Genomic DNA, 24,534 nt, shown 5'->3' with positions numbered 1-24,534 from the left:
TTATAATATTCTTCTAAATAACCCTTCACTTTATTTATTTATTTATATATTTTAAAGATTTTATTTATTTATTTGTCAGAGAGAGAGAGGGAGAGAGAGTGAGCACAGGCAGACAGAATGGCAGGCAGAGGCAGAGGGAGAAGCAGGCTCCCTGATGAACAAGGAGCCCAATGTGGGACTCGATCCCAGGACGCTGGGATCATGACCTGAGCCGAAGGCAGCTGCTTAACCAACTGAGCCACCCAGGCGTCCCAACCCTTCACTTTAAATACATGATGCTGCTTTAGCTTTCTGGAGAGTTTATAAATATTTTAGCCTATGTAACAGAAATGTTACCAGATTCAACCAACCAGGTTCTAGTGTTCATATTACTCTTCTTTTACTACTTTTCCATCTTCCATTTTTTTTTTAAAGATTTTATTTATTTATTTGACAGACAGAGATCACAAGCAGGCAGAGAGGCAGGCAGAGAGGGGGGGGGAAGCAGGCCCTCCACGGAGCAGAGAGCCCGATGTGGGGCTCGATCCCAGGACCCTGGAATCACGACCTGAGCCGAAGGCAGAGGCTTAACCCACTGAGCCACCCAGGCGCCCCTCCATCTTCCATTTTCTTATGATGTATTTTGAACTTCATCACCCACTGTCACTTGTAGAAAAGACAAAAAATAAAAAATAAAAATGAAATCCATGACCATCTAATGTGCATGAAGACTTTTGCGGACTGAGTGAACTACTTTTCAAGATTTCCAACTCTTTCTTTGGTCGTTTTTGGACATTTGGAATGTAGAGTGAATAAGTATTTCCAGGAGCCTTGAAAAAGGTAGATTTTACTATCGGTCAATAAAGATCACCCTCAAAAAAAAAAAAAAAAAGAAAAAAGATCACCCTCTTTATCTGCAGAACTGTGGACCAGCAAAGAGTGGTACAGGTAAAGAGACCTAATGAGAATAACTCTTTGTGTAGGTGGCCAGCTGCTTCCAAATCATCACTTGCTGGAAAATGTGATTGTTTAGGTATCTCTCAGTGTATAATGAGACTTATCTTTAATGTGAGTCACAGTTGTGTTGACACTAACTGCTTAAACCATAGACTTTCTCTTTTGTCTTTGTTTATAATATGTGTGTATAACATTGGTGTGTCTTTACACCCAACATGATATAATCTATTGTCTCATAATCTTGCGGGTTAATAGTTATTGGCAATGTACTTGTCCTTTTAGCGAGTAATTTGGAGTGCTACTTTCAGTACTTCACACCCTAGAAGTGATAGTATGTGTTCCGAACACATTTCTTTATTTAATCTGTGAAAGCCTTTATCAACATGAATTTGGAATGCTCTTCATAATAGAGAGAAAAGTACCTTGATTGATTTATGAACACCTCCCAACAAATTTGTTCTATTTTTACAACCTGAGTTCAGTCCCTTCCTTCATTCACATCCAGCTTATATTGAACAAGAAACAAGAGGCAGCTCATTGACTCCTGCCAGCATTCTGTTTTAGAGCCAGGTAATTATCTAATATGAAGAACAGTCTGAGTGATTGTCTTTTGTACAACATGACTACATTAAGGCGTGTTCAGAAAGGGCATACATTTACACAGAAACCTCATCTATTTGAAAAATGATGCCTTTCCTGGCATTCTAAATTGGTGTTTATTTTTCCATGTATCTGTCAGAAAATGGGGATATTAAAACTCTATGATCTATCCACCAAACACTGCAAATTGGTAGGCGTATGAATTAGTTCTTTCCAAGTACTTTTCCAACATTATGCATTTCTCTCCGCAGCTAAATGTAAGTCTTAAAACATCTTCTCACTTGACTCTGAAAATTTATTTTAAAGATCTACAACTGATAAATCACCATCTAGGAAGTGAAGGTATTCTCTTTGCTCCCTTATATCTATCTTCACCTATAACCTCTCCTAACATTTTGATGTGATTGTTTCACGACTTAGTATGGACACATTGATTGATTGATTTTTATTTAGATTCAGTTAATTAGCATATAGTGTATTATTAGTTCCAGAGGTAGAGTTCAGTGATTCATCCGTCTTGTATAATACCCAGTGCTCATTACATCACGTGCCCTCCTTAATTGGACACATTTATGTATTACACTTGACTTGAGGTGAAAACCAGAAAGGAATAATCAGTTTTTATAAACTAATTGTAGATTTTTTTCCTAAAGATATCCAACTTAGTTCTCTGATTTATGTTACTTATCTTTAGAAATGCCCTCTGAGCAGTGGAAGTACAGGGTGTGACTTCGTTCAGACTTTATTGTCACTTAGCATCGTCATAGCCAAAGTGGGTTGAGCCAGTTAAGGTGAGTGTTACAAAGACTGTATCCGAGGTCAGCAGCGATGTAGTGTTTGTTTACTCACAGAGAAAGCACTCGAAGAGATCCAGTTAGTATTGCTTTCATCATCATGAGCGTGTGTTTGGGTATGTGTGTGTAGGTGTGTTGCCTTTTTATTCCTGACCCTGGAATGTTGGCTGTGTAACTTCCATTGTCTTGGTATCTGTGTGTTAGAGTTGAAACCAGTTGCTACTTTTGGACTGGTGAGCTCATTTGATTCATGTATGGTAGTGTTACTAAAATATTGAGGTCATAACTTCCTAGGCAAGGCAGGATGGTTAGGAGAACTTTAAGTAGTTAGGTATTCAATGCTCTTTGCCATAGGAGAGTTTAAATATGGAAAGTGTTCTGCTGCTGACCAGCCACGCCACTCTGAAGAAGGTACTTGCCCCCTCCAGGCCATGGTTTCCTTGTTACTGTGACGTTTCATATTCTTTGTTGTTAGAATTTGAGATAACTTACAGGAAGTAATTGGCTGTGTTCTTCTTATGAAGAAGACATGCTACTGAAACTGCTTAAACTGAAAGAATTTAAGTGAACCCAAGAAGTCTAATTTTGAGGGAAAATATTGAAAATCTGTAACAGGCATTAACGAATAGAGTCAAATGACAACTTTTCTTTTGATGCTAAAACATATTTTAGGACTCTGTAGATAGAAACTATTTAGTGTGACCATTACCTTTCATTCTCTTAATTTGAGAAAAGCAAACTTGTGCTGAAAATGGCCGTATACTCTTTTTCCACTATAGGAGGTGCCTGTTGATAGCTTACATTTTAAAGGGATTGAGTTCATTTTCTTTTTTTCTGCAAAAGACATTGGGATGTTACTGATCTTACACATTTTCTATATGTGAACTTTTAAAATTGTGAAGAATAATTATGAAGGTAAATAGAAGAAATTCTCTCTTATCTCTGTGATTTTTGCATATTTAATTATAAATAATTCAGGTGTTAGGAATATCCTTTGAGCTAGAACCCCTTAAATTCTGCACGATACCATTATTATTAAATGGCCCTATAATTAATAATAAACAATGTGGTTCTTTGAAAGGCTGCTTTAAGATGAAGACCCTTTTAAATATGTTGCCAATAAATTTGATGAGAGCTACTCTGTCTGTGGAAGTTAATTTCCCATCCTGAAAGGTCATTTCCTTTCTTTTTCTTAAAGTTTTTGATGACTTTGTGTCAGGAATACCAAATGACTTTCAAAAACTCTTTACCAGTTGTAGAATGGGGATAGAACCCAGATTGCCTGGCCTATGATAGAATAAGAGCACAATTTCTTTCTGAATAGCATATTTATGAAACATTTTATATTCATATAAATTTATTTCATGGTGGTCTAATGAGTGGAGAAGCTAAGGGCTGACCAAAAGGGAAGGGAGCATTCAGAAGAGATTCTGAAATAATCGTGGAATCATTCTGAATGTACAGTGGATTCCCAAAGCACCAAAAATATACTTACTATACATTCAGCTGCCAGAAACTGAGAGAGCTCATTAAATTTTGAATGGATAGCATTAAAATAAAAATTATTTATATTTTTAAATAGAAATTTTAGTTTGCCTTTTACAAGAAATACATGCATATATAATATGTATAATATTAATAGATTAATATGTACATTACATTAATATGTATAATACATTAATACATATGTAATATGTATGTATTTAGTTTATAGTTAGTTGATTTCCTTGCCTTCCCCCCCCACTTTTTCTCTCAACCCAGTCCCCTTGACATTTTCACTTTCTCAATGTGTTTATCATTTTTGTGGCCAGTCCTGAATGTGAGTATAAGATTTATCACGTAACTTGAGTTTCTCCTCTCATTGTTCTAACAGCCTGTGGGGAAACCTTCCCCCTCACCTCCTCACCTCTGCTGAGATTCAGGTTTTAAAAATTGCTGGGCATCGTGGGGTTCGGGGACCGGGGTTTGACATGGTTGCATTTTAGATATCTAGAAAAACATGTCAGGCTGTGACCAGGACTTTGTTGGGGCCAGAATGAATTTACAAGCTAGTGTTTTCTAGGATATTTGTATTGATTTTTCTCTAGCAGCTAATCAATCAGTTTCAGTTGTATAAGTGATGGAGCAAACCTTTCAAAGTGTGCTGGGTGAGTGGTGTGGAAACAGCACCTTTCACTGCTGCCTCTGGAATCAAAATGTGGAGATGATGGATGAGCTATTTTTATAGCAATTGTGTGCTTTTCTAGATCTCATTTGTGTGTTGCTACTTTTTTCTCCCTCATGAATCTGAAAACCCTTGCAGGGTAAGTGGCATAAACCGGTTATGGGAAGGTAAATAAATTAAGGTGAAATATTCAGAGCAGGGAGAGAGTTTCTTGGTGTTTAGTGATTTTAGTATTAATGTTGAAATTTAAAAAAATGAATTCTGTTTTATTTGAGACTTGCAAAGTTGCTGTTTTTTGTGTGTAAGATTAATTATGAAATGCATCTAGAAGACATTACCTCCTGACCTTTTATGTAGGGAAGGACATGAGCAGTATTTGATTTTCGGATGTATGAACTTGGATCGTCGAGTTTTACAGTTTTTATCAAGCCACGTTTGACTCATCGCTGTTAGCAGTGATTGCTGTATATTGATTCTGATCTGAGATCGGAAAGGAGACCAATAACTACATCCTGTTAATTTATATGGCAGTTATTTCAATGTCTTGTTTACTCCTGGTTTCATTTGTGCTGTGTTGACATAGAGAGATTTCTTTCTTCTGTAGGATTAATAATTTAATTTAAGTGTTTGTTATATACTGTCAACTTCCAAGGAGGATTTTAGGCAGCTTACATTAAAGGGTTGTGCATGTGGGCACCTGGGTGGCTCAGTCGTTAGGCGTCTGCTTTTGGCTCAGGTCATGATCCCGGGGTCCTAGGATCGAGCCCCGCATCTGGCTCCCTGCTCAGCAGGGAGCTTGCTTCTCCTCCCTCTGCCCTTGCTTGTGTTCCCTCTCTCGCTGTCTCTCTCTCTCTCTCAAATAAATAAATAAAATCTTTAAAAAGAAAAAAAATACAAGATTGTGCATGTAATGGATCCTGAAAATAAAAGTGATATAAAATGTTGTATTATGTTTGCAAAGAGGGAAGATAATTTTACAAACTGGTGAATCCTGGCTCTAGAGAAGAATAAGGAAATACAGCGGTTTATATACTTTGATATGAGTGTGTAAAAGGAAGTATATAGTTTATAATGAGTCAGGTACATGTTTCGAGGCTGTAGACACTAAGAAGAATTATTTTCCTTTCATAAGAGACATTGAATAATGTAATAAAAATATATATACAATATATTAAAATACTACATATAAAATATAAATATAACATATAAAATATATATAGAAGTATAAAATTGCTTTTAGCTGGTCATATATAGAAATTCAAGATATAGTCTGCACATGGCCTTGTCTTCTGTTGATTCTTTAAAAAACCCAAAATATAATATTAAATTGTAACTTTTCAAAAAAATTTTAAGGGGACAGCTACTCATATGTGGTGTGCATGATACTTGTAACCGGATAGGAGGACCTGATGCCTAAATGGTTATGTGTCAGACATTCAGTTTAAATAAGCCGACATTAATCACTTAGTTTCAGAGAATGCTAGTTACGTCTGTCCTTGGCAAAGCAGAGCACAGTTTACCTGGTCTTTGTCTATTCGGATCTGTGAGTTTCTAGGACAGTGGTGCTCAAGTCCTTATTTTTTTTTTTTTTTTTTTTTAAGCAATAAGGGAAATCCTTTCTTCAAATGAAATTTGAAGAGTAAAAGCCGAGCCAGCCCGGTCTTAGTAGAGTAGAGGTGAGGCCCTGTTCAGTGAGCCCCTCCCCTCGGAGGCCTGGCCCCGGAACCTCTAGAACCCCGAACTGGCCGGCTTCCCGTTGGTATTTCTCTGGGGGCACCGGTTTGCCGCGCTCTGCGCAAGGAGAACGTGCCCGGGAAACACTCCGTAAGCCGAGGGGGCGTCAAGCAAAGAAGCAATTACTGTTCATTTATGTGCAAAAAATCTGGAGTGTTTCCCGGACCCCCAACATAAGCCCTCCCAGGCTCTCCTGATATCTAAGCACAGACACATTTTGCCAGTGGGTCAGCAGAGCTGAGCCCCGGTGCTCAGGACAGGGTTGAGCCGGACAGCCAGTGGCCCTCCGAGCTCCTTCCCCAGGATGGCGCCCGGCTCATGATCTGCTGTTAGCCGGGCTGCTAACGGTGCGGACGGCTGTGTTCATGCACGGCTTTTTTTTTTTTTTTTTCTTCTTTTTTTGGGCGGGGGGGGCGCGTAAAAACAAAAATCCTCTTTGGGTGCCTTGCAGTTAGCAGAAAACAGGTAGTTATGTAGGTCTTTCCTAAAAGCAGAGTGGCCTCACGTGAACCTCGGGACAATGGGAGATTCCTGTAACTCCTTAACACACCAGTCCTTTCTTGAAAGGGCTGGCTAGTGAGTTTTTTAGGCTTTGTGGATCCTAAGGCCTCTGTTGGCAACTGCTCATTTCTGCCCCCCAAGCATAAAAGCGGCCACAGACAACACATACACGAATGGGCGTGGCTGTGTTCCATTAAAGCTGTATTTATAACGGGAATTAGGGATGACAGGGTTCATTGGTCACCGTTGGGGAAAGCTAACCTAAACAAACTAGGGAAGACTGGCAGAACCTCCCGTTGCTTCTAATATTCGAATATATGTCACAGATCCATCAGAGAAGGAGGGCCGAATGTTGATCTAGAATAGATCGTTGTACTCAGTCTGGCTGTTCATTTTAGTCACTTGGCAGTTCCCGTTTTTATCAGTCGCGCCACACGTCCTATGATGGGGAGCCCTGCACTTTCTAGAATCCAGGTGAGTCTGGCGTAGTGCCAGAGCTGAGAACTAGAGTCGAGAACCAGTAGTTTGAGAATTGTTGGTTGAAGCCGTAAAATGAACTCACCTTCTTCCCCTCTACTGAGAAGGATCTTGAAGAGGAAACTCCGGTTGCTAAGCAAGGAAGGATCAGACTTAGGGAGGTGGGAGGGGCAACACAAGTGTCAGTTTGCTGACACCCTCCAACCCCCAGGATGGTTTCTGAATGCAAAGGTGCTTATTTAAGTTAAAAGGGGTGTTGATTTTTGTTATCCCCTAAGGTGTCACAAAAGGGTCAGCTGACACTTGCTGATTGTTTACTGTGCTGTCTGGGAAATAAAAAGATGAAAAGCAAAACAACAAATACATGGTTCTTGTCATTGAGGGGCTCCTCCCAGTTTAGAAGGACAGGATAGCACGTGGGGCTAATGAAGGCTAAAATCCCCAGAACCAGGAAGCGGGTAACAAAAGTCATTGGTCCTTTTAACATGCGTAAGCACCTGGATTTCCAGAACGTCTGTTATGGGCCTGGGGCGGTGTCCACAAATTGGCCACCCCTGGGTTACCTCTGTACCTTCCCTGACTCTGGGCCCCTGTCACCAGTCAGCCAGGGCTTCTCCTCGCAAGCCTTCTCCGTGGCCAGCCACTGCCACCGCCACTGGAGCGCGCTTAGGGTCCTAAGTAGAATCCACTTGCCCTTCTGAGTCTTGGGGTTTCTGTGATGCTAGCGTCATGGTCTGTGAAAAAAAACACACTGGCCAGTGACTCCTTCACTCAAGTTAACTGTTGCAACTATATAGTTGTTATTTTTCCATTCATTCGACAAGTATTTATTGAGCATTTGTCAGAAACAGCTCGTGTTTCTGCTAATAGGCACATGCCTTAGAAAAGGGAGGATGACGTACATTCTTAAAATCAGCCTTTGGTTACTGCTGCTGATAAGATAGGGAGACCACTGGGTCAAGTTTGCTGACCCTTGAGCAAACAGCTTACCTTCTACGTGGGAACAGGGATGCAGTCCCGAGGCTGTTGGGCAGAATGGTATCTGTTCATAATTCTCTGAATTTTCCTGGTTCAGAGAACATACAGCCCAACGTACAGAAACCTGGGAGCTTCCGGGAATACCTTTTGTATCTGTCCATAGGAAATCTGGAGTGTCATCAGTCCCCGCTGTTATGGGAGTGGTATTTTTGGGGCTCCATTGTGTTCTACAAAACAACTTGCCAATACGCAAGTATTGAATATAATCAAGAATTATATTGAAAATAACGAGACGTGGGAAAACAAATGAGAACAGAAAAGTCAAGTGTTGATTTGCATCGGGATTTGCATCGAAAGTAGGCCATCGTCACAGATGCTGTGTAGACTCCAAACTTCTGGAAAGCTTGTTGTCTATAAGGAGAAAAAACCCGGCTTGGTGTTCGATCTGGAAGATTTTCACATGTGAGCTCGTGTAGAGAGTGCCAAGAGGTGTGGTACTTCTCAGCAGGGTCCTCTCACACTGAAATTCACATTCTCTACTCTCTTAAATTTGCATATTTTTGGCATTCCCGGTTAAAACTTGTAGCCGAGCCCTGAAAAGCTTCACACTGTGAAAGGCTTTCTGGGGAGGCTTAAACAATCCATCCTCACTAGCTGTGCCTCTGTGGTGCCCTGGTCCCACGTCCGAAGCCCTTAGGAACCACAGAGGAATCCTACTGTAGAGACAGGGTGTACAAACCCTGGGTCATCCTGGGAGATGATGCATCCGCGTGCAGGAAGAAGATAGTAACATTTGTGTTTACTTGTATTTTCTCCTCCTTGGAATTTTCCTTTTGTGTATATTTCATACTGTACATAATGCATTCGTACAAAAGCGCATGAATATAATTAATGATCTGGATCTATGGGGATGCATTCTTAAATTTTTTGACGGATTCAAGAAAGTGATTTTTCCAGAGGCAGAGACCACTGATTCAGAGGAGCACATGGTCTGTTTCCTGCTGTAAAGCAGCGCTTTCAGCCGGGTGTCGGTCTGAGCAGGGCGGCAGAGCTCCCTGCTCTCTGTTATGGTCCGAAGGTGCCTGTGTTCTGTTTTGCTTGAGTGCAAATCCTTCTGCTTTTGAGATCAAATAAACATGATGAAGTTTATGTCTTCGGGAGGAAAACTAAAGCACTTAATGAAAACTCTGGCCATGTCTCTCTGCCCAGAGATAGAGACCCCCCGTCCTCCGTGGCACGTTTCCCCTTCCCTTCCATCTGTGGTTTAGGCTGGAAGGCTGAGCCCGGAGCTCAGGGAGTGTGGGGTCAGGCGCATGTGGCAGTGTGCGTGTTGGCTTAGTAGGTGCTCAGTAAATGTTGGATGAGTTGCTAATCCTGAATTGATGGGACCTGATGAAATTCCATATGTGACTTGGAACCTGTAGTGAAAATACCGCCTGGAAAAGCTCAATTTTAAAGTGGGCAAGGGGTATTGCTTCGTTTCAGCTGTTGTTCAGGCGTAACTGAGTACTTGTGTCTCATAACGCAGGCGTGATTTTATGACACTAGATACTTCGTGGTGGCGGCTTTCCAAGATCTACAACAGAAATAACTTACTTTTGGAAACTGTTTCCTGAGAGTTGACGGGTATCCATCATTCTCACTAAGTGGGTACATCCCACTTAGGTCCACATATATAGTTGTAAATAAATACATATTTGCTTTGAGTTTTTTTTTTTCTTTTTCTGAACGGAATTTTGCAAAAGATTATTTTGGTGACAGGGGATAGAAGTTAACCAGAGGTTTTGCTTTCAGCATCTGAACTGAGGCGGATCTGTCTCTGGGATCATTTTGGTGAACTTTAAAGGCTGCAAGTTAGTTTTGGAAGGTTGTTTAATGGAATTTTAATAGCCCTGGAAAGATGTGAAAGTGATACTGCTACCTGGTGGTTTGTAAACCTGACCTTTGTGAGATGTTTTCTGGGCAGAAGTACTGCTTTGTGATACCAGTGGCTTTCATCGATTCTGTGGACTCTGCAGTTTTCTACCACTGGCTGTCAATTCATTCCAGCTGAAAAATTATTAAATCTCTTCTCCTGCTTGTGTGGATATTAAATTGCAATAAACATACTTGCACAGTGTCAGGTATGGCGAGCATAATTTTCTGCATGAAAAAAATATTTGTTAGTGGGACCTTGGCTGTTGTGCAGAGGTTATAAATTTCTGTGCTTCTTTTTATTTGTTGCTCTCTGTGTTTTGTGTATATATATATATATATATATATATATATATATATATGTTTCTCTTGGTGAGTTTCAACAAATTTCTTGTTACTTGTAATATAAAAAAGCTAGAGTTTGATTTGGATTGCTGCCTTTAAAGAATAAGCCCCCTTTAGTCCATCATTTCTGGTGTCAACAAAAGAAGGATGAGAACCTGGGGGTAAGAGGGTTTAACCTGTGGAAATACATTTGGGGAAGAATGAGCAAGATCTGCTGAAAGAATGAATTGGATGGATCAGGGAAAGAGCGAACGATTAGATGACCATATTCTCCACTTAGATCTTTTTGATCTGTTGGGTTCTAGTTTAGGAAAGTGAAGGCCGGTGCACTAACCATCATCTGTGGATGTGGGTCTTAAGCTTTACTGTCTCTGTGGATAACCCTGGGCCTTTGGGTATGTATTTAAAATTGCACTTTCTTACCCGCTCCCTCAGCCCCTCCCCTCTCTTACACCCCTTTCTTTCTCTGTAAAATAAACGAAGCTTTTAAAAAAAAAAAAAAAAAAAGGGTGGGGCACCCGGTTTGCTCCCAGAGTGTTGAGCGTCAGACTCTTGATTTCGGCTCAGGTCCTGATCTCAGGGTTCTGAGATCGAGCCCCGCATTGGGGTCCACGCTCAGCAAGGAATCTATTTGCGGTTCTCCCTCTTCCTCTGCCCCTCCTCTCACTTGCATGCCCACACTCTCTCTCTTTTGCTCTCTCTCTCTAAATCAATAAATTAAATCTAAAAAATGAAGAAAGAAGAAGGAAGACATGCTGCCCGGTTCCCAATTCAGTAGGTCTGCCACAGGCCCAGGGATTTGGATTTTCGGATGAATCAGTCCAGATGACTCAGATGCATGTGGTAAGGACCACTTCTAGAAACTTCTGTCTAGAAAACTTTCTTCGTTAAATAAAATACACTGAGTCATGGAATCAAAATATTCATTGGGAGTGGAGAAGAAACACACCGTCGATGTGAGGCGGTAAACTAAAACTCTGTGCCTGTTCTTCCCACAGAATAGAGGTAGTGTGGGCACGGGCGCCCCTCTTTCCACCCCCGGCCTCCCCTCGCAGTACTGTGCAGAGTGCCAAATACAGGTTCCCAGGCTCCCCCTCCAAAGGTCCTGGCTCTGTGAGCTAGTTGGAGGCCGGGGAACATTTATTTTAGAAGCCGCACAGGTTTGGGAATCATCAGCCTAGAATTTTGGGGGCGAGGGGGGGAGGATGGGTGTAGTATGTTTCTTTTGGGTATAGAAATTCGTATTGCTTTTCCTCTCTTTAAATATCCCTTTTTGGACTCAGTTTGGGTCGAGCCTTTCAAAGCAGAGTATCACACTATCATAATTAGAGGCACATAGGAGCATTTCACTCTCAAACATATTTTATAAAACAAATATATGCATATTGTGGAAATAATTCCCTGCTGGTAGCAACATGATTGAAATAATTAATTAGCTAATTCGTTTTTATAGGAATAGAAAGAATATGTCCATTTGTGTAGTTTGTAAAATACCTTTATTTCCTCGAGATGTGTGTGCCTTTATTTATTTTTCTTTATTTGAGAAGAATAAATTTAAGAAATGCTAAATCTATATTGGTAGCTGAAATCCACATTTCTGTAGTTCAGAAAGCACTTAACCGTGATATATTTGCATGATGCAGTATTACAAAGTTTTGAATGTTAATGTTTATGGTTTATAATAACCTGGAAAGTTTTTCATACTGGGTTAAAAAACATGGTTGTAAAATCATATTTGCTATACAGTCACAACTTTTTATTAAGCAAGCAAAAATAATTAAGTACAGGAAAAAAGGAGAAATTAAGTCATAGGTTACTTTAAATGGAGGGACAAAAAGCATATTTTTTTTTTTAAAGATTTTATTCACTCATTTGACAGACAGAGATCACAAGTAGGCAGAGAGGCAGGCAGAGAGAGAGGAGGAAGCAGGCTTCCTGCTGAGCAGAGAGCCCAATGCGGGGCTCGATCCCAGGACCCTGGGATCATGACCTGAGCCGAAGGCAGAGGCTTTAACCCACTGAGCCACCCAGGCGCCCCAAAAAGCATATTAATATTATTTTTGCTTTTAATATTTTCTGAATTTTCTGTAAGTACCTGCCCTTTTAGACTGCATAAACACAATAGACTTTGTTTTTAAGGAATCGCATATATTAAATTATCAGAGTTTTTCCATTTAGAAAATTAAATCACGCATATTTGAAATAGAGCCACTTTTTATTTCTTGACTGAGATATGGAAAATAGAAATATGACCATTTGGAACACTTGATAAACTGAAACTTATTTGAACCTAACTCTGGACTTGGTGGGTTCTTTTTGAGCACAGACTAGCCTGATATTCTGAGAATTTACTTTTTACAAATGATCAGCTGTTTGTGATGAGGAGAAATCTGGACGTCCCCTGGCTTAACCTGATCTGCTTCCTGCCCAGCTCTGTGGTTGAAATGGCAGCTCTGTGAATAAATCAAAGAGCCAGCTAGCGGGTAAGCCTTTGCAATTGTCTTTCACCCTTCATTTTCAGATGAGGAATGTGGAGCCCAAGGAGGACAGGGAACCTCCCTAAACTCCTCTTCGCCCCGCCGTTCCTTCACCACTATCCTCAGGTGCTTCTGCTCCATGGAATGGCATTAAGAACTTTTTCTTTGAAAGGTAGTTCAGAGGGTGGGACTGGGAGGGGGATAAGACCTGTGAGTAGGAGAAGCTTAGGAGAAAGGAAAGTTGTGGACTAGAAGACTAAGTGGTAGCTTTCAGAAGACCAGAGACTTGCTTGAGTCCATGGAAGGTGGCTTGCATTTGGAGGAAAATACAATTGAACTCGGCAGCAATGTGACCCCCAGGAGGGGTCACGTGATCTGGCTGGGTTATCCATTCCCAACTCTTCTTGCCTCCCTATCTCTCCAGCCCATTACCATCCAACCCTTTTCCCTTAGTTCCTTGAACAGAGCACTGCCTTTTCCCTTCCTTTGAAAAGGTTTACCTGTTTACCTGTGGTCTTTGCACGGCTGTCTCTTTCATGATAAGGGATCAGCTTCAATGTCTCCTCTTCATGGGGCACATCTTTGACCACCCTATTTAAGGGAGCCCTTTCCTTCTAATTCTCTGTCATATCACACATGTCCTCCAAAGCACTTATGATTTGTACTTTATACCCTTTTGTTTATTCATTTCTTGATTCAGGAAAAGTTCTGAGACAGTAGACAGACAGACTGTTTTATTCATCCCTGGATTTTTTAGAGCATGGTGTAGCACAAGGCATACTGGTCCATAGTAAATACTTGTTGAATGGAGGCAAGTACACATTATAACACACATTAGTGGATTCTATTTAGATCTATTTAAAAACACTTTTCTTAGGTATGCTATTTTCTTCTTAGAGCAAAACATAAGCAACAAAAGCTATGTGTAAATAGATGGCTGTCTGCATTCTCATCTTGTTAGGATAAGCCTGTTTGCTTTCTCTGAATTCCTTCTGCAGTGGGTGTGGAGTGACAGCGTCAGCACTGGGGCTGGGATAGGAGCAGTGGTCCGTGAGTCATGCCTGCCACAGGCTTTGTGCGTTCACACGTGCAGCTGATACACGGAACAATCACGGCCCAGAATGATGGTGGGAACCCAAAGTTGAGACCCAGAAGGGGAGCCTAGAAAGGCATCAAAACAGAATGATCAGAGTCAGAGATCAAAGCCAAAGAGTGTGAAACCAGGGGAGTGGATTGTTTCTGCAATCACATGGAGAGCAAATGGGGGAAAGTCCCAGCTAGTTAATTAGAAAGGGCTGTGTTACGTGCCCCTGGCTGAGTGCTTGACTAGACTCAGGGTTTAAAGGCTGTGTGTACAGTGGACAAAGCCCACTGTTGGCATAAAAATTATCTGAAGTATTTAACAGTTCATGTTTTCTTCTCCCTAAAATCCTGTGGATAAACAATTGAAACATCTTGGGAGTCTGTTAACTTGGTGGCTCTCATTTAATCCCACTTCTTAGTCTTTGTACTTGGTGTAGATGGGACCTTCCACAGTGACTGTCAGCTGGGCCGTTGGGTCTCGCTTTGGCCACTGGATTTTGACTGTCCTGTGCACTGGGGCTTACTCTCGTGGAATGCTGCTTGGAGCGCCGAGCAACCTCGTTCGGAGGTCCAGCTACCCTACTGGCAGTGTCCTGTGAGCCGAGAGACATGCAGCCAGCCCATAGGTCTTCTCGCTTCTCCTCGGAGACCCCAGACTTGTAAGCGAAGGAGCCGTGTTGAGTGTTTGGGCCATCACATTGATCAGAAGAGCCACCTAGCTGAGCAGGATCGTATTAATCAATTATTGGTTTAAGCCACTAACTTTTAGTGCAGTGTGTTGTACAGGCATGAGGATACTGTGTTAGATATTTGTAAGAATGGTATTTTAATATATAAAAATTTCATAATACCTTTATTATATTTCGAACACCTTTAAAGATTAGCCCTGTATATCCGGGATTGCTTCTCATTAAATGAAATATGGTGGTAATAATAGGATTATGGTTTAAACAATTACTGGCGTGTTACTAGGAGCTGTTAAGCACAGAGAGAAGTAAAAATCAGCACTTTGCCGTTCACAGTCCAGTATGTAAGCCGTTATGTCACTGGACTCAGGTAATCCTGAGGTACCGTGGCATTTTGGTTAAGACGGAGTAGGTTACCTGCTGTTTCTGTAGCTCGTTAGCTCTGTGGCCTTGAGACAGCCCTTTGGTTTCTTCTTCCTCAGCCTCAGTTTCCCCTTTAGCCAATCTGCATGAGTATGAGCCAAGCCAATGTAGTGCTAAGTCTGTGATACTTTGAGAACGCTCAGTTGCTAATATGTTATTCTTGACCATATAATGAGAGAGCAAGAAAGAGGAGGAGGGACAGAAGAAGTCGATGCCTAAGAAGATGCTGTTGGCACTTCAGTTGACTTTTTTCCCCTTGGCAACTGTGTTCTGTGCATTTGTTCACACACTCCACCTGCTTCCACGAGCATATGCCTGGGCTGCTTTTCAGAAGAAACGCTGGACCCTGGATGTGCTCCTCCCGCCTGAAGTGCACGCAGGTCACTCAGGGACTTTGTTAGCCTGCGGGTTGATCCTCTTAGGACTTGGGTGGGGCCTGAGATCACACTGAGTAAAAAGGGCCTGTAAGATGGCAGGTTATTCATGACCCTTCGCCTTTTGGCCTTAAATCTCTTCAGCCACCAGTTCTCAGCATTCTGTACCACATAACGTGTTCTTCAGTCACAGAATTTTTTTCTTCAGACATCCAGGACGGTGCTTGCCAGGTCGAGGTGAAGTGATTTGTTTCAGTGTGTGTGTCCTCCACTTTCTCTCCTCTGTGACGAGGACTGCCTGAGTCTTATCTTTGCATCGCAGCTAATGTTCAGTAACTGTGTTTTGCATGCATGCGCACACGCCCTTAGGATCCTTTTGACTGTAGACGGGAAACTTCTGGGTCTCGCCTTACGGAGCGGAAGTAGCAAATGCTCTGAGTGAATCTCTTCATTGTCTGGCTATGGATGCTGGACTTTGAAGGACTAGTCAGCCAGTGCCCTTGAGTGGAAATGAGAGAAAGATGGATTGTTCACAGATGTGAGGTAATTTAGAGAGGATAATGTGGATTGGGCACAGTTAAAACTATTCTTTTTTGGTGAATAGTAACGCATACCCATCCTATAATACAGTAACACAGTGGCAAACTAGATAATATTTCAAATAAAGTGAGTGCTCAGCATAGGAATTGTTGAAGAAAGCTGGAACCAAAAAGGTAATAGCTGTTTTCTTTGAAAAAGCGGGCTGCTGCATACTGGATACAAGTGAATTCATTCCTGTTTTTACATCTGTGTTTACTCTGGTTACATCTAGGCTCTGTTTTTCAGACTTGAGATAATTTATACATAACAGTCTGACCTTCATTTACAGTTGTACTGACTTGAAGATATGATTTACTATGTAATTAGTTTTGGTAAAAAAACGGGGGTGGGTGGGTAGGAGAAACTTGGTACTATGCTAAGGAGAGAATAAGTTGAATAGATTTTTAAAATAATTTCTTTCAGTGTGTTAGCCCAGCATTTGAATGTTTCCAGCAATATGATTTATGCAGCTAAGTTTTCAGGTAGCAAGTGCTCTTTATAAATTCATAAATACCGCAATTACGTGAAAATTATACCACCTGTGAATTTTATAAATCTGTAATGTTTTTGCTGAGATTCACTGATGCTTTGCATTTTACTGTATATTTCTTGACGTAATAACATTTAAAATAGTTTACCTTGAGTAAATACAAGAGATTGGTTGAGGTTTTTTTTTTCCCCGTAGCACATTGGCCAAGGTTAGTGTGCGATTTAATCTTAATTGTTGTTACTGTTATTTATTTAACCAACATTTGTCAAGTGCCTGTTAAGTGGAGGATTTGTGACAGCGAAATGCTGTATACACTCGATGTTTTCCGTTGAGAAGGTTGGAACATTAAAGGAAGCAATTTGTAATTTGTAAGTATGGCTTGATAACAAATTATAAAACAAATATGTATTTTTCTTCACTAAAACAACTTGCTGGATTATAAAGTTCTACTTAGAGATGGCTGGCTTGTTCAGATTAATTTAGATAAAAGGAGAACTACGAAGAAACTTGGACCATTATTTTAAGTAAGGTGAGTAAGGACCATTATTTTAAGTAAGGTGTATTTTAAATAAGGTGAGGTATTTCTCAAGTTTGGCATCAGCTCATTGTTGACATCTAATTGTGTACTCATCCACCGTATTGCTGATCATTCTTAAATGTGGACTCCAGGAAGCAGAATGGCTGTCACCAAGAAAACAAAAAATTTATTTCATATGGTGCAAAATGTTTATTATATCCTACCACCAGAAACATGAAATGGACTTTTCACACATCATTGGTTCTATTGTCTTACTTTTTTTTGATGAATGCAAGTAGGATTATATGTATAATTCAGATGTTATACTGTTTTGTGGGCCCTTTATTAATAAGACTGCCTGAGAAGTAGGCACCAAATAATTTTCTTTGGGCTTTTACATCTGCCTCTTCATCATTACGTTCGCCCAGTGAATTGCAGCTGCTGGCGTTCTCAGCCCCATTCCACAGAAGCACAGAGAGATTCCATGGCTAGTCTGAGCAGGAGTCCTGTGAGGGACACTTTCTCACGGGTGGGCCCACACCCGTTGGCCCGCAGCGTCTGCGCCTCAGGGAAGGCGTTGTACTCAGATACTCGATACTGCAAATGCAGTGCTCACCGTAGTGCTGTGTGGGTTATTGTGATAACTGGGCTCATTCCATCAGGTGTGATCATTTTGAGACAAGCCCTTGGTGGTGGGCAGTCACAGTGGTCTTGACTGGCGGCACTGGCTCACTTCACAGGTCTTCAGTTTCATTGGCCGTTATGGTTTCAAGAGATTGAAACCTGCCAAAGTCAACAGAATGCTGAAAATCAGATCCCAGCACTCATTTTAGGCTCCAGGAACCCTACCATACAAGAGAAAGTGTTCTAATATTATTTGTTTGTGAGTAAGACTCTATTTAAGTGCATTCACTAAGTAGTTTGTTAAGGTACGTTTAAAACTAACTCTGCTTAATTTGTGAAAAATATTTAACTCTTTTCAAGTTTGGAGATTAAATATGTTCAAACTAAAGGAAAATTCTGGGGCGCCTGGCTGGCTCAGTCAGTGGAGCGTGCATTTCTTGCTCTCGGGGCCGTGGGTTGGAATGCCAGGTTTTGGGTAAACTCTAGTTAATTAAAAAAAATTTAAAGACAAGAAAAGAAAATTCTCTACTTCGTATTTTAGAAATGTACATAAAATGGATATAGTAATGATGTTCATGGTACACGAAAGATTTGTTCCGCTACATGTAATAAATATCAACTTGAGGCTTGGGGTCAATGGAGTACTTAAAGCTTCCGATATACCCATCAGATTAGCTTGATTGCCTAAAATCCGTGTTCCCCTCATGCCACAGACTGTCGTTAGGTGTGCTATGCATGTGAATTTGCAATGTCTTTGCAAACCAGTTCCTATTAAAAAAAGAAAGAAAATGGACCCATAGCCAAAGGGGGTACTTCAGAAACGCGGAGTAAATCCAGTTCTTCAGCTGCCAGTTGTGCCTGTTTTTAATTTTAAGCAAATTGCATTTGTGACTAGCTCTTGTTTTGCTTTACTTTCTGAGAACCAGTGCTCCAAAGAAAGAAAAAAATAAACCCACTTTTGTTCCTAGTTTATTTGCAAACCAGGTCAGACGCCCTTGATTAGCTCTCAGTTGGAGGATAATTTGAACCTTGACAGATTGAACCCAAACAGCAGGGTTTCTCTGGTCTGGCCAAGAGATAGAAAAAATAAAATAAAAGCTAATTCCAGTTCACAGGCCGTACAACAGGACTGAATAAATGTGCAACTGTTAATGAATGGCTATTTCAAATATTTACAAAAGGCTCAAGAAAAAAGAAAAGATTAGCATCTTAGGCAGCTGTTCTAAGGGAAACCTATTAAAAATAAACATGATAAATGATGCTTGAGAGCTAATATATCTGTCAAATATCAAATACACTCAAAGAAAAAAAAACACTGTTTCAGGAAAGGAAAAAAAAAAAAAAACCAACCCGAAGACTTTTGGGCAGAGCTGTCTTGCTTTATGGTTGACACCCGATTTTTCTTTTTATTCTTTTAAAATTTATCTTTTCTAATCCTAGAATATTCACGCAGATAGTATTTTATAGATTGTAAGGTCATGGGTAAGTGAATGGAATCATTTGAGTTGTGTCTGTTATGATTAAATTGGTTAGAAACTTTAAAATTCACCTATATATCATTTGAATGAAGACATACCGTTAATTGTTATTTTATGGGATTGCAGATGATATAATGGTTTGAATATGATTGTAATAACGTTTTAGCATCATGGCAATTGTGCTAGGAAATGCTACATAAAAATGGAAATTATTACAGAGGCAGTGAAGTGTTGGTTCCCAGCGCTGAATACAAGTACAGTTACTGTTGCCTGCAGTGTTGGGACCCGTCCATCCCAGCCTCTTCATGGGAAACACTCTTTTTTCTCGATTTAGCTAAACTGAAAGCCAACTGCGTTTGCCACATATGATGGACTTGTATGGTAGACCTTTGGCATTCAAGACTTACCGCTCGTGTTTTTAACTGTTTCTTGATAACCTGAAAATCTGTGGAAAGAAGCAATTTGAATTTTCTGAGGCTTGAATTTGTATTTGAATAGCTGTAGGCCGAGACTGGAATGGTGGATCAAGTCATTTGTCTGCTCAGTGAGTGTAGCCAGCACTTAAAATTCATATCTCAGTGTAATGGAGAGTGAGTCTTGTGTGGTTTTTTAGTTGTAGATTACTCAATCTTTGTTTTGTGTCCAAGATGTCACCTAAAGGAAAGCTGATTATTAATGTATAACCCTTGTCAATTTGGAGATCTCTGGATGGTAAGGACCTACTGTATTAGTAATAGAAAATTTGAAAAGTCTCACAAATACTTAGTTATTTCGATTTGAGGTCATTTCGCATTTTGTAAATGTGTGATTCTTTACCAGGCATGTGGGTCATTCTGTGAAAGTTCAGAAAGCACGTTCTTTGGTTGAAGTGTGTTCTGTGTGGGGAGGGCTGCCTGTGGTGTGAAGAGAAAGCACTTTGGTCACGCTGTCCACTACGAGTCGGGTGGACTGGGCATACAGAGGTATTAGTAGTAAGCCCGCTGTATACTTCAGGCCTGTCTCAGAACCCGTGCAGCAGTGTGGCCAGCAGAGCCCCTTCTGGGGAGGGTGCGTGTTATGAGGGAGACCTCAGGGAAGGCTGCTGGTGATGTGGGACCGGAGGCTCAAGTCCGAGCCTATTGCTCTCACCTCGCATCCCCCTCCTCTCCAGGGGCACACTTGGCCTCAGCAGTCTCTTCATCGATCAGTTTCCTCTATCCCCACCCACATGGGCATGATTGAGAACTCCATAATTACCTATCACCTGGGCTAGCCTTTAATCACCATTAATTCACTTCTGCTCACTAATGGAAAGGTTAGAAAGTGGAAGGGAAATGACTAAAAACATAAAACTGATATATAGAGGGGGCCTGAATAAGTAAGTAGTGAGGGGGTCAGGAAGAAAGGCAGCCATGTTAGCCTTTTCTTTTTAAGCCACATGTTGCTGCTGTGTAATAAACAATGTTACGCTTGTATTTCTGTTGAATTCTTTGAAATACGCACGCACGCACGCCCGCCCCCCCAGGGGAATTACATTACGACAGTATCCTTCTAGGAAGGGCAGTATCGACACTGTTGATGTTTTTAAGGATGACTTTCTATTTCTGCTGTGTTGAAAGAGCCTTACTAAATATCAGCCCCCATCCTAAAAGTGGTTTTAGTGAAACCTGAAAGGGTCTGTTTCTTATTTAGAAAACGCTTTGGGTCGGACTCCATTGATCCTGCTGAATTTTCAGGCTATTCTGCCGTTCTCTGAGACCCTTAAACTTAGACTCTCTTTGTACTTCATCATTGTAATTTACACACTGGGTTGGTACATTCTCTCCAAGACAGTTTGTCTTGTGCCTCCAGCTGCTCCCCAATAGCCATTGTGCTGAATAAGCACTTACTTCAGTATGTCCTTGATACAATTAATGCAGGCATCTGCACGAGCGGCGGCCGCAGCAGCTGCAGGGCCTTATGGAAGCCAACTTCTGCTTAGCATTGTGATAAAAGAAATAGTTTTGAGCTGGAAGCTAATGTTGGCTTATTTTTAGCATAAAAAGAGTTGCACCTGCCAGGGCTCCGGCTCGAGGAGGACTGAGGTTTGTTGATTACACGTTCTTGTTAGTGCCATTGTTATTGGTAAAATGGGGATGATGTCATCCTTATCAAACTGAATTGGCACCCTGTAGAGTGACAAATAATTTACCCTCTGTGGTTTTATCAGCATGGGCCGCATGTTAGGAGCTCGTGGAGTGCTGAGTTTTCACAGTTGAATGCTGTGGAACTGCAGAGGTGTATGAAAATGAAAAGGGATTGATACTTGTAATCAGTGCACATGGTAATGGCCAAGGTGTAATGAAACATAAGTGCACATTTAGGGTAATTATGCTGCTACCAGGTGGGGCCCTGGGGCTTCGCATGGCTAGAAGCTGCTTGAGGTGGCGGACGTGCGGCGGGGAATCCGGCAGCACCATCTGGTAGCTTCTCATTTTCTCATTAATTCTTCTGTCCCCTAAGTCTGGGCTACGTTGACTTTGAACAGCACTTCATCTGTTCGGTATCTCATCTCAGTGTAGTGGGGAGTTGCTTTCAGCAATGGTACTGATACGATGTTACTCACAATCTCAGCTGGGTGAAATATATTAAAACAAACCATCAAGTTGATTTTTATTTTTTTTCCCCCTGTTTGGAGTAAAGCTGACGGGCCTTAGTAATGTCCACATGACCATCTGATTCTAAATGAGTCACCACTTATGTTGTTATTTTTCAGTAAAATAGTCTGAGTAGCTGTTCAATTTGGCCAAATGGACCTTGTCCTCCAGAATAATCTATAAATAACAGTAGGATGTCCATCCAAAAGAGTAAATGGTTACAAAAGTGCATTTTCTTTGGTAATTTTTAAAAAATTGCATGTTTTATTTCTCTAGGCTGATTTAGTTTTTGCCTCAGATAGAACAAAAACTTATTTTTCAGTCAAGCTGGAGAATATGAAATTATGGTGAGAGTTGCACAGCAGTGTGAATGTATTTAATGCCACTGAGGTGGCTGTACACTTAGGAATGTTTATGGTGGTTTCTAGAAAAAGAACCAGAAAAATGACATCCAAGCCCGCATATATTGTAGCAAAGTAAAATGCTTTAAACCTGCTAAATTAATTTTTTACAAATATTTTCACATAACATTCAGAATAGCATATTTAAGGTACCTAGAGTGTATGTATAGTTCACATATGGCTGTTTTCCTTATTAATCTGAATATTAATATCATGAAAGGTTTTAATGGAATCTATAATATGTACTTATGTAACAAAGAGTAATAATAAAGTGACATCCAATGGCCACCTTTTTTATCTTATGCCTTCTGTAGCAGAGTACAGTGTGTCAGAATAATTTGGGCAATCTTCTGGAGTCTGTGGTTACATTTAGTTGACATTAGATTAGTGATTTCACAATCTTTTTAATAAATGCAAAATAATATTTGTACAGTCTGAGTGGTTCTTTAAGAGCTTTGTAGAAACAGTAAAAATACCCCTATTAAAATTTTCCACCAAGAGAATCCCCATGCATTTTGTCATTTTGTTTCCATGAATTTTCCTAAAATGGAAATTGAAGGGGGGAGGAATATGAGCTTCTTCCACAGACTCCATGAATGCTCGCTCGCAGGGCTGTCTCTGCGGTCCGTACTGGTCGGGGTGGTGGCACAGAGTCTGGGAGAGGTTTCCTGTCGACGACCGGGCTGCCCTCCGACAGTCTGGTCCACAGACCTCTGGCTCCATGACGGGAGAGAGTGCTTTAAGATGCCCAAGTAAAATTTTCTCGCATTTACCTTGAATATGGTTCCTTATTAAAAGATTAATAAGTTGTATCCCATCTTCCCCTCCTTCCTATTTATATAAGTTCATTTATGGCAGCAAATGAGAGGAGGCTGGAAACTCCACGAAATTATTTCTCGGGAAATTACTTGATGATTATTTAATACAGTGCAGGGATGGACAGAAAGTACGCCAGCAGTACTTGACTCCTCTCCTGAAGTTTACTCGTACGTGTTCAGAGTATTTGAATACCAGGATTTTTTTCCTTGGACATTGAACAGAGATTAGCAAGATTACATATTTTCCAGGCTGTGAGCTTAGTACAGGCCTGGGCAGTGAGGTGATGGGTTTGAATCCTGACTTGGCTGTGAGCCGGGTGTGTGACTTTGAGCAAGTAATTGAACTTTTCCACGCCTCAGTCTTCTCATCTGTAACCTGAAAATACTAATTCCTTGCCTCGCGTGAGTTGGGAGAATTCACCATAATGCATTCCTGGCGCAGGCCTGTGCAGCGGCCCTCAGTGGGTGGTTATTTTGACCAGCAAATGTGTTTAACAATCTGTGCCATACTGTTTCCTTCATAGCAACCATTACACAGGAAAATGCAGAGTTAAGTCATTATCCTGGACCTACTAGTACCACATATTCCTCAAAGGCAAGGATGGGTATATACCTACCCCGATCGAGGATGGTTAATAGACAAGAAATGTCAGATGAAAGGCATTAATGAATGGGAGAAATACCTTTGTATTACTTCTCATGATGATATTTTTATTTTTCGTAACTTTTTAAAAAAAGATTTTATTTATTCACTAGAGAGAGAGCGTGCACAAGCAGTGGGGGAGGCCAAGGGAGAAGCAGACTCTCCACTGAGCAGGGAGCTCCATGCCAGGCTCGATCCTGGGATCATGACCTGAGCCGAAGGCAGAGGCTTACCCGACTGAGCCACCCAGGTGCCTCATGATGATATTTTTAAATGCATAAAATAAAACACGTAGGATTATAAGAAGACAAACTACACTGAAATAGCAGTATCAGTATAAAGAAAGGACAGTTTTGTGATATAATAGTATATGTTTACCAGTACATTAAGATGCAGCTGTGTGTCTCATGATTCTCATAATTTTTACAGGAGTGATATTTCTAACTATTTCAAAATATCTGGAAAAACTAATGTGATATAAAACTGTGATTTCTTATGGATCAAATCTTGGGGGCCACAGATACCTATTACTTGTCACCCACATTCATAATTGGAGAAATGCCAAATTTTGGCCAAAGGTTAGTGAAAACCAAGAGTTACAGGTTTTTTTCCTCATCCAAGTTCTGACATTCTTGCTCCCCACCCCCCACCCCCTTGCCTGTCCTCGAACACATTCAGGGTTTCTGTATGCAGGGTAAGAATCCTTGGTGGACTGGGACGCCTGGGTGGCTCGGTCAGTTAAGCATCTGCCTTCAGCTCAGGGTATGATCCTGGGGTCCTGGGATGGAGTTCCGCATCCGGCTCCCTGCTCAGCGGGGGGAGCCTGCCTCTCCCTCTGCCTGAAGCTCCCCCTCCTGTGCTCTCTTGCGTGCTCTCTCTCTCT

At 41.0% G+C, this 24,534-nt stretch overlaps 1 protein-coding gene across 3 annotated transcripts in view; it reads left to right on the top strand.

The window, feature by feature from the left end:
- Positions 1-24,534, top strand: part of CDKAL1 (CDK5 regulatory subunit associated protein 1 like 1) — a 708,279-nt gene that overhangs the window by 306,004 nt on the left and 377,741 nt on the right. The gene's annotated exons all lie outside the window — the stretch shown is intronic.

Source organism: Lutra lutra, chromosome 6, assembly GCF_902655055.1.
Source record: "Lutra lutra chromosome 6, mLutLut1.2, whole genome shotgun sequence".
Lineage (NCBI taxonomy): Eukaryota > Metazoa > Chordata > Mammalia > Carnivora > Mustelidae > Lutra > Lutra lutra.
The sequence above is the reverse complement of the archived record's forward strand: the minus strand, read 5'-3'. Positions and strand labels throughout refer to the sequence as shown.